The sequence below is a fragment of the Pleurodeles waltl genome, chromosome 4_1 (assembly GCF_031143425.1).
Source record: "Pleurodeles waltl isolate 20211129_DDA chromosome 4_1, aPleWal1.hap1.20221129, whole genome shotgun sequence".
Taxonomy (NCBI): Eukaryota; Metazoa; Chordata; class Amphibia; order Caudata; family Salamandridae; genus Pleurodeles; species Pleurodeles waltl.
The window spans coordinates 597523498-597536873 of NC_090442.1; the positions used below are offsets into that span (position 1 = coordinate 597523498).

The window sequence follows — 13376 nt, forward strand, 5'->3', positions numbered from 1 at the left end:
CTTAATTTGCTAAAACTCAACAGTCATCAAAGTATGAGTGCACGTTTATCAGTTCAATAAATGTGGAAAAATGCTATTTTACAACTTAATTTATTCACAAAACACAAAATAAATATGGATAAACACTGATAAGACGGCAAAACAAAACGTGGATAAATGCAGATGGATATGTTAAAAAATAAATACCATAAAACTGTGAGCCCTATTTATAAGCTACCTCCTGTCTGTAAAAGAAAGGTCATCTGGGCTCAAAGGGCCTGATTCAGAATTTGGTGGAAGGGTTACTCCTCCCAACGGAGACGGATATCCAGTCCGCCGAAATACAGAGTTAGAGTTTGGAGGAGATATAGATTTAGAGTTTGGTGTAGGGGTTACTCCATCACAACGGTGACGTATAACCCGTCCACCGAAATCTAAATCCCATTATAACCTTTGGGATTTATATGTTAATGGACGGGCTATCCGTCTCCATTGTGACGTAGTAACCCCTCCGCCAAACTTTAAATCAGGCCCAAAGTGTTAAATAAAAATCTCTCTTACACACAAACCCTCACTTTTAATTTATCTTTCCTTCCAGTCATTTCACGTACACACTGACAAACATTCTTCTTTCTCTCTGTTGCACACATATATAATTCCATTTTCGGTTCCTTTCACAAACACACAATGAAACCGTTTATCCCTCATACATCCATCCCTTTTTAGATCGAGCTCACAAACCCATGCCACAAAACCATTTACTTTCTGTCACTTCAAAAACACATTGCCCACACTTTCATCTTTCTCATACAGGTGTGAGGAAATACTGAGGATCAATTTGTAATGTAGTAATATAAAACTTTATTTCGTCCAGAAGGCCATCAAAGTACAAAATACATATACTTAGCAGCAATTGAAAATCAGGAAATAATCACAGTATCTAGTTGACACAAGGGCACATATAATGTGTATTAGTAACAAGGGCAATTAACATTCCGATAAAGTGCATAGTAATCTAACCGTCATAAGACATTAAGGTGCACCCAAAATGTTAGTGATTTGGTAAGGTGCATACGGCTAATGTACAAGTTCAGCTGTCTATCTGTTGCTACATGCTTGAGATAAAAAGTATTTACAAAGATTTGATGATTTAGAGTTTTAACAAGAGTTCAGAGTATCAGGTGGAGAAAGTCTGGAGCATATAGACCAAGTCGAAAACAAGTATCTGCTCTCGGTAAAAACTATAATCCTGGCGGAATCCAAAGTAAAGATCCTGTGAGTGAACAAGAATCTGTCAAGGCCCAAGTTGAGGCACAAAGGCAGATCTATTTCTACCTAGGGCTGGTGTAATAAGGGCTGAAAATCAAACAAGCACTTGAAATGCAATCGGTCTCGCATTTGCCCCAGTTAGAGCTATTGGCATTGTAAATTTCTAACTGGACTTTTCTTGCAACATAAATTGAAAATGAAAGTAGAATATCAGTTGACATAAGCAAGCTGATTCAAAGCACCCTGGCCACCATGAGCATGAGCACAAGGGAGACACACAAAAGGAAAAATAAGTTTGCTCACAGTCAAACATATCAGTAATCGTGCAATTATTCATGCAGGGGCAGTCTGCAAGGCGGTAACAAAACCTCCCCTAGGAGGGACAAATGTAAAGCATTTACCAATGATAAAGGATTTTGAAGGGCAAGTCCACAAACGATTGAGTGTGTTGGGCATGTGGTGGGCGTGGTCAAAAGCCCACAATATTTACAACAGGTCGAAGCGCTTGCGCGCTCAACCTAAAAATGGTCAATATCCTCAGATTTATACACATACAAATTGCTTTCAGTCATATGGAGAGAGCCTTGGGACCATTTGCTAGTAAAAGCCCTTAAATATGAATGCAAAAGCGAATTTGAAAATATAGGCTTTTCGCAAGGGGCGGGTGATCTCATTGAGGTAGAACTCAAATTTAGGGAATGGTTTATGCAACAGAGTTTTGGAAGATGAAGAACCCAGACTAGTTGATTAGTGCCACTGGGCCACTAAAAAGTACCAATAAGTTATTTTTTGAGTATAATTGATAAACTCTGAGGAAATGTAGGAGGATTGTAGGCCTAGTTTTGTAAACCATTCCTTCAGGTGGACAAACCGTGTGATTTATTGCCTAAATCTAGTCTCTTGACCTCTAGGAGATCCTTTCTATACAGGTCTAGTTCGTGGTTGGGCCCAGTGCTTTAAATGGAAAAATAGAAGTGCAGGTACTCTGTAATAGAGTACCTGCTTGTTTCTGAAAAGTGCCGGTACTCTCCAATTAAAAGTATTACGTTTTTCTTGAGATATGCCGGTACTCTCCCACTCAAAATAAAAAAGTGCCGGTACTCAGTACTGGAGAGTACCGGCCCATTTAAAGCACTGGTTGGGCCAAAGTCTAATCCAATAAAGGAGGGGTCTTAGAGTGGCAAGATGTTCAATACCTTTATGAGCAGTATCTAAGCTTACAGGTATGGAAGGGGCAGACTGGGGCAAATGTAAGATCCTTTGTTTATAGCGAGGGAAGATTTGTATTTCCCCATAATTTAGCATCATAGAGTGCAGCTGAGTGTGGTTTTTCTCTATAGACCTTCAGTGCTGGAGAAATAGCCTGCACTTGGGAGGCTGTATGCATTTTTAAAATACCTGCCAAAGTGTGGGGGATAATTAAGCTACTTTTGAGGATATGAGATGACCATGAGAGAGAATGAGTGATCCTTACCCTAAGATAATCAAAGGTTTGAACCAGCTCAAAGGGGGTGGTTCCTAATGTGAATCGGTATTTAGAGGTTCTATGGGTCTAAAGGACATAGGTTTTGTCTTCTGGATGTTACTTTCTAGCCCTCCAGAAAGACAAAATTCTTCAAATTTAGTTAGAAGGTTTTGTAGGCCAGATGGAGTCCTAGAGAGGAGAGGGTGTTGTTCACATAGAGGAGCACGGGAATCTTGGCTTTGCTCAACTTCGAGACGTCAGCCTTCTCTACCATTAAGATGGTCAACAACCCCATTAATAAAAAGGGAAAATAAAGTAGGTGCCAACACGCACCCCTAGCAAACTCCTCTGCGTACAGGAATGGGGTCTGTCAGTTTGCTGCTGGGTCCCCATCTCACCCTTGCATAATTAGATTGATGGAGCCTGATGAGAATATTTAAAATATCAGGAAGAACTCCCAAATCACCATGAACTTCCCAAAGGATGCAGGCCCTAAGATCAACAGAAGTCACATAGCGTGCTGTTTAGGAAGAAGAGTATATTTCCAGTTGATATGAAGGAATCAAAGCACTTGATCTAGGGTGCTTATCTTACGCCATACGCTGGCCTGGAAGGGAGACAAGATTTTGGGTTCATCTAACCAGTCTTGAAGCTTGAGAAGAAGCTCAGAATAAAATATTTTTGAAGATTATCTAGGAGGCTTATAGGTCTGTAATATTTTGGATCACTCCTGTCACTCTTTTGAAGATGGGGCTAATATGAGCCCTAGCCCAGGGAGAGGTGAATCAGCTCCATTGATAATTTCATTTCAGAGGCCATTGATACAATGGGCCCAAATATCAATCTCAGACTTATATAGAATGCCAGGAATGGGGTTGGGTCCAGGAGCCTTGCCTTGATGTAAAGAATCAATAGCCAGTCTCATGTCTGCCAGAGAAAAATAAAACTCCTGTTAAATTTGATCTCTAGTTGGCAGAGGTTTGTACCCTGTCCAAGTAGGGACCACAATCCTAGTCAGGGTATGTAAGATGCACGCTAAACATTTACCTATGCTTACCCTCTGGTACCTCAGCACAGAGCAATCAGGCTAAACTAAAGAGGCAATGTGTAAAGTATTTGTGTGCACACACACAATAACACAGTGAAAACACCACAGAAGTACTCCAACCAGTTTAGACAAATAGCTAATATTTATCTGAGTAAAACAATACCAAACAACAAAAAGCCAACATACCCAAACCAAGTTATGAATTTTCAAAGATCAAATAAAAAAGCAGTGCTTAGAAGTCAGTAACTCCAGCTGGGGCTATCTGGTCATGCTGGTTCTGGGAAAATCCAAAAGTTTAATCAGACTACGATAAAGCGCAGGTCTGGTACAAGAGTCATGAAGACCCGCTGACAGTACCTTGGTTGAGTCAATGCTCCGGGATGATGCATTGATCCAAAGGAGGGAGGGGATGCATCGCTCTTGCTGGCGATGTGTTATTTACTGATCGGCCAGCGTTGTTGATGCGTCAGTGTCCAGAAGCCATGGGTGCCAGTTCCGATGCGTTGGTGTGGCATCAGCCTAGTTGGGGCTGCATTGAAAGTCGGGGTCGTTTTGTTGGGCAGTTGGTGAACAGTGTTTGCGGCTTCAGTGCAGGCAGTGGCAAAACAGCATTTCTGCAGCTGGATGAGCCGGTTCCGATCGACGCACCGGGTTTGATGCGTTGGTTCTAATTGATGCGCCGGGGTTGATGTGTCAGTTTCATGAGTTGCAGCATCACACTCCCCATCAATGGCCCAGACCTGGATTTGGCACCACTTGGAAGAGTGAGACTCACAGCAATGGAGTCCAGGTGCTGGTAGCAAGATGCAGGTGAAGACTTTGATGTCCCTTAGACTGGAGAAACAGGAGGCAAGCTGAGTCAAACCCTTGGAGAAACTTTAGGTTGTAGGATTTAGAGAGTTAAGTTCAGTCCTCTCACTCCCAGGCAAGAAGCAGCAGGCAGCAGATCAACACAGCAAAGAAAACAGCAAAGTGGCAGCTCCTCCTGGCAGCACAGCCAGTCCTTCTTCCTGGCAGAATGTCCTCAGTCCAGAAGTGTTCTGAGTATATGGTGTCAGAGGTCCAGGACTTGTGCCCAAAAAGGCCTTTTATGTAGGGGGAGACTTCAAAGGAACTCTGTGAAGTGGACAAGGATCTCTTTCAACCCAGCCCTAGCTCCAGACTACCAGTAGGGGGTATATCAACCCTTTGTGTGAAGGCAGGACACAACCTATTCAGATGTAAGAGTGAACTACCTCTCTCTCTCCTTGCCCAGGAAGACTATCATTATGCAGATGAATGCAGATGTATCCCCTGTCACACCCAACCCTTCCTGTGTTGTGGCTGTCTAGAGAGAATGCTCAAGTTCAGCTGTCTCCTAAACCCAGATGTGTATTCAGAGACTGTCTAAAGTAAGAAAATGCCAACTTTCTAAAAGTGACATTTTTAGACCTGCAGTTTAAAAACCAACTTTACCAAAAGATGTGTTTTTAAATTGCAACTCCATTTTTCTATTGTCTCCCAATTGGATCGTACTCTTAAAAGATTTTTTAAAATAACCCCAATGTTAGCTTATGGGAGAAATAGTTCTTGCAATAGTGAAAAACAAATTGAAGAGTTTTTTTTTACTATCTGGACATGTTAACCTTAAAAGTACATGTCCAATTTTTTAACTACACTGCACCCTGCCCTTGGGACTAATCAGGGCCTACCTCAGGGGTGAATTACACATCACAAAAAAGACGGTTTGGGCCTTGCAAGTGTGTACACTTGCCAGGTTGAAATGGCAGTTTAAAACTGCACACATAGGCTCTGCAGTGGCAGGCCTGAGACATTTGAAAGGCCACTGTAGTGGGTGGCACAGTCAGTGCTGCAGGCCCACTAGAAGCATTTGATATACAGGCACCGGGCACACACAGTGCATTTTACTAGGGATGTACCAGCAAATAAAACATGCCAATCATGGAGAGACATTTTAGAAACAGAGATCGTACACTTTAGCATTGGTCAGCAGTGAAAAAGTGCACAGAGTCCTAAAGCCAGTAAACAAGTTCAGCACTCAGTCAAAACTGGAGGTCAGAAAGCAAAAAGTCTGGGCAACCCACGCCAAAAGATGCCAGGTTTAACAGCTTCTTACACACAGGAATAATGAGAAGATGACTGGTAGAAGTTGGCTTGTCGTGTTAAATGTTGGTGTGATGAAGGGTACTTTCACCCAAAATGCATTAGGTTTTGTTTTACAATCATGAACATTTCTTCAAGCTAAAAATTTATGTTTCACGTCGCTTACAAGTATGATGAAACACTTGTACAATACAACTGACCTACAAGCAGTTTAATTCTTCTGAACAACTACATTTTTTGCTTCAACTTTTATCGTATTGTTTGTTCATTCTTCAGTTATTTGATATAGTTTTGATTGATTTTGTTCACTTTGAAGCCCTAGGGCATAAGCTGTGCATGCTGAGCCTAGTACACGCCATTGTTCTAGTCTTTTTTCATGAGCTGAGGCAGGACTTGTTTCAGCACTGCACACTGTTTGTTTGCAATGTTGTAATATGTATAACAATCTTGTTATTATTGTGTAATTCAAGTGCACTTCTCCCACTGCTTGAATGTGTGAAATAATCAGCCAGAACATTGCCGGTTGCCTACCCTGAGCAGGGTCTAGCAGATGCTGACAGATTGTTTTGTCCCATTTACATTGTTTGTCTTTAAGGATCTGTTTGTAAAATTGGCGAGCGGCATGAACAGCAAGTAGGTTATGTTATTTAATCTCCCTCAAGAGACGCTCCTTGGCCCTATGACAATCTTGATCATACCAAGATGGTGGATTTAAGAGGTTTACTGTAACGTGATGTATGTGGCCTTGAGAAGAGATCTTTTAGAGACTCAAAAAGGAGAAATGGTTATTTAACATCCACTTGTTAGGGCAGTGTTTCACAATAGCAAACTGGGCCAAACGAGGATGTTAATTTCAGCCAGCATTTCCGGGTTGTTTGCTATAGTAGGCCACTTGATGTCCCTTCTGTTAATGGAAATGGATGAAGAGGGTAAAAGCTGTATTTGGGGTGCTGAGAGATCACAAAAGAAATCCCTTGATAATGTTAATTCTTGGGTGTTGTGATCACTGTCATTTCTAAGAAGGATCTTAAAGTTGCTTAAATCGTGCCAAAGTCTAATGTCAATGATTCAATAATCAATGCGTGATTCCTTGTTAGCCCCTTTAAATGTAAAGGCTCTAGATTTATCAGACTCACTTCTTCAATTACAAGCCCTATGGGCAAAGGAAGGTGTCAGAGAGGCAAGCTGTAAAGCTGCTGCAGACCAAGCTTTTAAAGAGTTTGCCTCCGCAGATGGAATACAAAGATATTCGTCTTCATTTTCGTCATAGAAGTAACAAGTTCAATGGGTTTGTAGGTGGTATTAAAGCCACCCACTAAGATCGGGAGCTTGGAACAAGAGCACAAGGAAAGAAAAATGTCCACAATAGCAAGAGTCGTAGACTCCTTGTTTTTGGGGGCTGAGCAATTGTGGTTTTTCAAGATAATAATATAGCTCCTTTTACAGGGAGATTTAGTCCTAGGATGTCTGCTGTCAACATAAAAGGTTGGATAGCTTGTCATCTAAGAGATATTTTGAGCCAGATTAGCAAGCCATCTGAGGGTCTACCTTTTGGAGATGGTATAGCATTATTACCAAAATAAATATACCCTGGTCTCAGTGGTGTAACAAAGGCCTCCGCAGCTCCTGCGGTACGGGGGGCCCCTCCAAGCTCCAGTGGGCCCCCTCAGCACAGTACCCAGGCCTGAGAGCTCCTGAGTGAGCCTGAACAGAAAGCCCTCCATGTACTGTGCAGGCTCCCCCCTCAAGTTTTGTTATGCCACTGCCTAATCTATGAAGCGGAGAAACAGTCTGGGATTCCTGGATTAAGATTATATGAAAGCAGTCCTTAAAGGTGTTCCAAGCAGGGTCCATGATTTTGTCGGCGATCCCAGCTACATTTCAAGATAATATACATGTCTCAGCATTCAAAGGCTGAGGGTCGGATGTTGACTTTTTATAAAAAGAATTGGAGAGTGGTCTTGTAAGAGATGGTAAGGGGACGGCTCGATGGTTGGTGGAAGATTTAGTTGGAAGTAGTTGGTCTGTCTCATTGAGAGCACAATTAGAATTTAAGAAAAGAATCAAAGGAAATACTGGCAAATGGTGGGGTATTCATTAACAGTTAAAGGTTGCGGTATGGCTAAAGGAGCGGACATGGATACTTGTTTCGACAAGAGGCATATCTGCTACCTGTGGTGGATTAGGGTTCCTGAAAGAAGAAGAGCATGGTTGGAAGTCCAACCAGGCCTTATTTCTGATGTTAAGTATGAGTGAAATAGAGGGTCCTGATTGAGCTACAGACCCAGAATCCATACTAATCAAGCCCTTAAATAGGGGTTCGCTGGCAAGGAACAAACATATGCAGTCCAAGGGCGAATTACTTGTCGATATCCTATAAGCCTTCACAATGTTTGAGTGAATAATGCCCACTTTGGGTTCTGATCCAAGAGATAACTTTGTTAATAAGTGAATCGCTGTCTTCAAATAACCCAGAATCAAACTTGGGCACATTAATCATAAAGGCCTTTGAGCCCACATGGTTTTGCTGGAGTGGATGTCACTTTTGCTTTGAGGAAAATGACTGAAGGGATAAACTAAAAAAGAATGGCTTTGCAGCAGAATTCCTGACTGGTATTAGTATTGCACCCATATTGGACAGGGAAGAAGGCTTATGACTCCACAAAGATGTTTCACTATGAGACCTAAAGGCTTTGGGGAGCGGGAAGCCCTCCCTCTCTTGCCAAAATGATATCCAACTGGCAGCCTAGGTGTGTAATAAAATAATAGGAGCTGGTTCAGAAGTTTTTGTTGGCTGAAATGAACAAGTTGCAGGGGTAGACAGTCGAGATCTCGGATTCTAGGCCTCTCTAGGAGCACAACAGCATCCCTGTCTTTGCATCCCTAGGAAGTTTTTCCTGGTCTGTGGGTAATAGTCTTGAGATCAATGAGTTTAAGTTAGCTAGCTTCTCTTTCAGCATGAACTTGGTATCAAATAATGTCTGGGCTGATAGATGGTGCAAAATGAGGAGAGCAAGATTGTGGCTAGGTCCTGAGAATTGGGGGCGGGTCTGTGGCTTGATCGGCATCTAGGTCTTGGAGCACTGCAGATCTATTGCTGCATGCAATTGGGGGAACTAGGAAGTGCAGAACCCTGATTATCTGCAGGGATTAGAATAATAGGAACTGGTCCAGGTTCAGGTTTAGAGTTAAGGGATGAAGAAGGTGCACTCCTGGTGGGAGTCGTTAATTGAGTACTTTTGTCAGCCTTATTGAAGAAATGGGTAATCTAAGGGACACCCTTCTGCGGTTTGCCCTAACTAATTATCTCATCTGTCTTGGTGTCAATCTCTTTAAGGGTACAGTTCTCAGCAGAATGCTTAGAAGGGTTTTTTGACTTGCGGGTCCCGAAAGAACCCTCTTCAGCTTTTCTCTTGCCCATTTTGACTCCGTGATACAGACCTAAGAAGAAACACAGCCTTCCCTGGATTGTAGCTCATTTCTTGAGTATATGCTCAAGGACATTAATTGAAAAGAACAAATGCTACAAGAATGCATAAAAAAGAGAAACTAAGTATTGCGAGTTAAAAAACAGATATAAAGGTGAGGCCTAGGTGCAAAAGTGTAAGAGCCTTTTATGCACCTTGTCCTCACCTTAGAAGACATTTAAAAATCAGCCATTTGGGTGCAAACATAGAGAGTTGCAAACCTAACCAAACCCGCAAGAGACCGTTGGGGGAGCAGAACAAAAATAAGGACAAAATTCAGTTCAAACACTAGACAAAGAAGCCCTGGTTACTGTTCGTGGGGAGTTTGTGGGGCTAAAGGTTCTCACAAACAAACCTCGACCTTCCCTCGGGATCAAACAAACTGAGGAATCAAGACCCACCCCAACAGGAAACCACAAGATGTGGGAGACAGGATGCAGGGAGGAATTAACTTAATTCACAAATCACAAAGAAAGGTCCACCCCACACACATCCCAGTGTTTTTTTTATGGTCTTCATTCAAGCTGGGGGGCAGCGTCTTACCCCAGTATACCACTACAAAATTCAGGAGTGGGTCTCTTGCTCACAGAGCACAACTTGTGAAAAAGTGTTGCTCAAAAGATAAATGACCATGTACCCCACTTGCTCCCTATAATTTCAGTTGTTTCCAAGCAGGCTGGGTAACAATGTCATACCCCAGTGCCTGCGTGGGTTTAAAAGATGCACTTTAAAGTGCTTGATCAAGCAAGCAGGTGATACGCGGTCTCCTCCTCAGCCCCTGGTGCTCTTAGGACTCAAAGTCACTGAAATCTTCTATGTTAGTGCCCCATGCTGCAGGTTAAAAAAGATGCACTTTAAACCGCTGAATCAAGAAAGGAGATGATAAGGGGCATTCTCCTTAGCCCCTGGTCCTCCTGGAACTCAAATACCCAGAAATCTACAGCGTTAGTGTCCAGGTCGTGGGTTGAAAAGATGTGCTCTATAGTGCCAAATCAAGCATGCAGGTGATAACCTATAGTTGTGCTATATTCACACTTATGAGTCCCTACAGACCCAGATAATTGTGATGTCTTGCTCTTTGGTTGCTTCCCTGCTCCTCCTGGGTGGACTCCTCCGAGAATATAGCATGGCTGGGTTATAATTCCTGTTCCTGTGGATTGCTCATATGGCAATCCTGAGTGGATTCATAACACCCTATAGCATGTTTAAAGTGGTTACCTTCCCCAGGTTATTACAGACACTGTTTCCAGTCCTGGGCTGGGTGTTGGTCTTGTTTTGCTTAAATTCAACTAATTAGACAAGGACACCTAAAAACAATTAATTGTAGGCAAAAGGTTTAGGACTGGAAACAGTGTCCGTAATAACCTAGAGTTAGGTGGTTACTGTAGGAAACTGGGTTCTGGTTATAGAAGTCCCCACTTTTTGCCTGGTTTTTGATGCAACTTTGACTGAAGTGCACTGGGTTCTTGCTAAGCAGTTCCCCAGTGCCAGTGTTCCTTCCCCAAAACAAGACACCTGGTCACTTGATCCCCAAGTGCCCAGGTCCTTTAGCTCCTCTGTAGGTCTCTATTAAATGCTGCCTGTGGTACCTAGGGCAGGGGTACTACAGAGGATGCCCCAAGAGCTGCAGCACAGCTTGTGCCACTCTGAGGGACCCAGTAACAAACTCAGACTGCCACTGCAGGCTGCGTGACAAGGTACTTCAAAAAGTGAAAACGCGACATGGCACACACTTGTGTGCTGTGTCCCCTAACACTGTCTGTAATACTTTTAAGTCATCCCTAAGCAGGCCTTACAGCCCTAGGGCAGGGTGTATTATATTACAGGTGAGGGCATATCTGCATGAGCAAATATGCCCCTGATATGTCTTTGTCGATTCAGTAAGTGAATAGGGAAGCCATTTTAAATACATGTGCTGGACACTCGTCAGTATGAGCTCCCAAGCTACATGATGACTTCACTGAAAATAGGGATGTTTGGTATCAAACATCTCGTATTAATAAACCCTCATTGATTCTAGTGATGGATGTATTAATACATGCACCGAGAGGGCACCTTAGAGGTGCCCACTGAAAACCTAGCAACTGCTGGTGGGCTGACGAACTAGTTTTAACTAGCCTGCCCCCAACAGACAGGTTTCTGACCCCCAAGGTTGAGAGCCTCCACTCTCAGGCGGTCAGACACAAAGCCTGCTCTAGCAGGGATGTTAACACACCACTCCAAACAGGATAACCTGCAGATCTGCATTCCTAGGCAGGGGGCTTTAAAGAGGCCCACAGCCCTTGGTTTAAAAATCTGGTATCCCTCAGAAGGGAGATGCCGACCCCCTTGCCTCTGGGCCAATTTGGCCCCTGGACAGGTGGGAAAATTAGTAGCCAGGAAGGCGTGTCTAAGGTGAGCTGCCTAATGTGGACAAAAAATGTCAAAGTCTGTCATCTTGGTGATGGCACAACTAGAAACTTTGGGACAGGGTTATTCCCAGAGGAAGTGTCATATAGGGGGCATAGTGACCCCAGGGGTAAGTAGCCCATTGGCTACTACCCTACACTCCCCTAGCACCTCTAAAATCAGTATTTAGGGGAGCCCCTGGCACCAGGAAATTAGATTCATACTGATCTAAGAAGAAGAAGGGCACTCAAGAGCAGCGAAAGCAAAGACTGAGGAAGAAACAACTGACTTGGCACCAACCCTGCTGTTCCTGATGAATTGAGCCAAAGTTGTCTCCTCCTGCAAGCTGTTGTGCCTCCAAAAGCCTGGGAGGACTGCCTGCCTTCAACAAAGACCCAAGAACTCCTGTAGGGCAGCAGAGCTGCTTCCCTGCATCCTGCAGGCACCCCAAAAGAGCTGAGAGGACTCCCGACCGCCAAAGCCAGACACCAGAAAGCACCACTGTACTCCTCCCACTTAGCTGACGCTGAAGTGGACCAATGGTGCCAGTGTGGTCCCCCGGATCTCTTGAGACAACTCCCAGCTTGGATTTGCCTAATGTGGACTTACCGACGCCACCTGCAGCCTCTGTTTGCAAGCCTTCTCGACCACAAGTGCTCCCAGTAACGAAAATCCTATGCCTCCAGATACCTCTACACCAGTCACTCCTGGCCCATGGAGGAGAGGACCTAAGGTGTCCCTACATCTTGGAGCATCGTGAGAGCTGAGCCCACTTGCTGGTTCAGCCTGACTGGCCTCCCAGTCCAAATCTGCAGCCTCTTTTTAACAGAACCGTTCCCCACTGAATAACATTGGATACCCTACGGTGTATTGCATCTCTGCACCCGGCCAACTCAGTGCCGCCTTAGGTGACCTGTTGGTGCTGCCTTGGACCTCACCCCATACTTACCTTAAGTCCAGGAGATTTGTCCTGTAAATCGCTGTACTATACCAGAATGCAGTATTAGTGTTTCCTCCACAGGATAACATTGCCGCCTCTGAAAAATGCACTGCTGACTTTTAAAACCTGAAAGTATTTCTCTTGTAAAACGTACTTAACTGGTATATATGTATATGTAACGATACTTGTTATTTTTTATAAATTGGTGTGGATATCCTTACTGAGTTGTGTGCCTCAATTATTGACTGTGTGTGTATTTACAGATGTCTAACACTCCTCTCTGATAAGCCTAAGGCTACTCGACCACACTACCCATAAAAGTGCACCTTGGGATTGCTAGGACCCCCTGGACTATTTGCATGGTATACCTCATTTTACTATACCATAAAAAGAGCCAGCTTCATACAGTTACCCTAAGTATTTTGTATAATGTTAGTCCCTCTGGATTGTTCCTTTCTACTCTCAGGGGACACCTCAGACCATATACCATGGATGGTTGTATAATGCCCATTCTTATGGGTTGCTCCGTTGACACTCCTCTGGTGATGCCCCAGAGCACATATTATAGCTGGTTGTATATTGGGCTATGAAAAAATTCATGAAATTTGCCTTTATATAATTACACATAATGCAAATTTGTCATTTAGCACTATATTTTAGCACAAAACGTGTCCTCGGACCCATTCTGGATGCATTTTATGAAAAAAAGTAATGCAA

The 13376-nt window shown here is 43.4% G+C and overlaps 1 protein-coding gene across 1 annotated transcript in view; it reads left to right on the forward strand.

Annotated features, from left to right (window-relative positions):
• Positions 1–13376, forward strand: part of STAB2 (stabilin 2) — an 805158-nt gene that overhangs the window by 57061 nt on the left and 734721 nt on the right.